This window comes from Lactuca saligna, chromosome 2, assembly GCF_052625555.1.
Source record: "Lactuca saligna cultivar CGN05327 chromosome 2, ASM5262555v1, whole genome shotgun sequence".
NCBI classification, from domain to species: Eukaryota; Viridiplantae; Streptophyta; class Magnoliopsida; order Asterales; family Asteraceae; genus Lactuca; species Lactuca saligna.
Genome location: NC_136418.1, coordinates 11,543,135 through 11,545,723, shown reverse-complemented (window position 1 = coordinate 11,545,723; position 2,589 = coordinate 11,543,135). Strand labels below are relative to the sequence as shown.

Below are 2,589 nucleotides of genomic sequence, written 5' to 3'. Positions count from 1 at the left end.
TTTTTCAAATGAATATAGTTTGAATAAAATGTATCATGAGAATTCAAATTAATGTGGTGAAATTCCTTTATAAATATATAAAGATAAAGATATTCAAGCTAAAAGTAAGCATCCCAAAAGATACGAGAATCACTAAAACTGAGTTATTGAATTGAATTTGTACTTCTTACTTTATAAAGAATTAAAAATAAATTTCACATAAAAAAATAATAATAAAAAAATTCCATAGAATATAAACCCAAAAAAATTGTTTGTGTGTTACTCCATACACACGAGCTGCCTTATGTGACACCGATACATGCATCATCAACCTTATCATTATAAAATGGCCAGGGATGTGGCATATCTTCTGCACATCTATCATCTAGCTTTTCTAGACTTGAACCATATTTCTCTTCTATCTGCTATGGAAACAAAAATCATTTCCAAAGAAAACATCAAACCCTCTTCCCCAACACCATCCCATTTGACTACATTTGATCTTTCTGCGATAGATCAGATTATTATAACTCCTTATGTACCAATCATCTTATACTACCCTAGTAACAATGGCGACAACACAAATCAAGCCCTAGAAAGGTCTCAGCTTTTAAAGAAATCTTTATCTGAGACATTGACTCGGTTTTACCCTCTTGCAGGAACAATCAAGAACGATCTTTCTATTGATTGTAATGATGTTGGTGCAAACTATATTGTAGCTTTGGTCCACGGTCGTCTTGACGAATTTCTACAGCATCCTGATCACCGGTTGATCAATACCTTTCTGCCATGTGTACCTAGCTTTAACGAGTCTAGTATCGGTAATCGTGTAACAAACGTGCAAGTGAACATTTTCGAATGTGGTGGGATTGCCATCGGCTTATGCATTTCACACAAAATCCTTGATGGGGCTGCAGTGTACACGTTTCTGAAAGGATGGAGTAACATGGCTCGTGGAGCTGAAGAAGTCGTGTATCCAAATTTCACCACACCATCTCTCTTCCCTGCGAAAGGTTCATGGCTCAGAGACACAGTCATGGTGTTGGGGGAGTCGTTGTTAAAGAAAGGCAAGTGTTGCACGAGAAGGTTTGTATTCGGGCCGGATGCTATCACCAGACTGAGAGCCAAGGCAGAAAGTAACGGGGTGCAACGGCCTACTCGTGTTGAGGTTGTATCTAGTTTGATATGGAAGTGTGCAATGGATGCAACTAATGAAGCCTGTGGTATCCAGAAGCCTTCTAGTTTATCACACTGGGTGAATCTTCGCCCCAAACTTAAATCCACCTTTTCGAATCACTTGATCGGTAACATCGTCTGGATCTCAAATGCTGTGTGTCTTGCTAGTGAGGAGACGCCATTGCACAGTTTGGTGAATAAGGTGCGTGAAAGTATTTCAAAAATCAACGTTGAGTTTGTGGAGAAAGCACAAGGAGATGAAGGGTCTTTCGCCATGCAGAAATCATTACAAGAAATGGGGGAAATAACTGGCTCGATAGGAACCATAGAAAACTATTGTTTTACGAGTTGGTGCAGGATGGGTTTCTATGAAATTGACTTCGGTTGGGGAAAGCCGAGTTGGGTGACAGGTATTGTAGCTGAGGGCGCGCAGGTTTTCATTAAGTTTGTGACACTAATGGACACGAAAAGTGGGGAAGGTATAGAAGCATGGGTGAATTTGGATGAATCAGAAATGGAGATTTTACAGAAGAATCAAGAGTTACTTTCATATGCTTCATTAGATCCAAGTCCTCTTCTAAATGGTGAAATTGGTGCGTTGGGTGCATGACTTGGCCAGGCAACTGACTAATTTGTAAAGGAAATAGATCCGCTTCAAACGGCCTGATTTTTAATGCGTGAAAAAATAAAAAGGAAGTCGGACGTGCATGATGCGGCCAGGCAGCTGTCGAACCCACATTACATCATTTACGGATCCTATTTAGCTCTCTACGTTTTTGTTGTGATTGTGTGTTGTTAACTATTTTCTTGTAATTGATAAATCGTGTGAAAGAAGTGATTCTTAAGACCACAGGGTGTGGGTATCTATCACCCCACCAAAAAAAATTGTCATCTAATATGTGATATCATTTATATTGTGTTATAAAACAAAATAAGGAGATTCGCAACATATTATAATACTGTTAATTTTTTATGTCATTATTTCTTTTTTCTTTTTTGTCTATTTTTTAATTTATTTATTTTCATTTTAGTTATTTGTTATTTTTCCAATTTGTTTTTTTATTCACATTATATTTTTTTATATATAAAAAAAATAAAACATGTAATTTAATTAAATGCTAAATTAACCATAACATTTAACAATTAAACAAAAAAACATTGAACGCAAAAGAAATATTTCTTAATTTAAAAACATAAAAACGATTCATTAGTCATCCAAATATTTTTTTTCTCGATCATCTCATTCATCTTTCAGAGTACTTGCATTTGTCGTGGTTGCGTATTTTCTTCGCTATGAAGAATTGCTAAATCTTTTGTTATTTGATCCTCCTCTGCTTGCTTACAAAGGAACTCCAAGTGCTCACGTTGTACTTTAACATTTTATTGTGTGATTACATTGTATTGGTCGAACTTTTCTTTTATCACTACAAGAAA

The 2,589-nt window shown here is 36.0% G+C and overlaps 1 pseudogene; it reads left to right on the top strand.

The window, feature by feature from the left end:
- Positions 1-367: 367 nt before the first annotated feature.
- On the top strand, positions 368-2,085 carry LOC145028752 (epi-neemfruitin B 7-O-acetyltransferse L7AT pseudogene; annotated as a pseudogene).
- Positions 2,086-2,589: the final 504 nt, after the last annotated feature.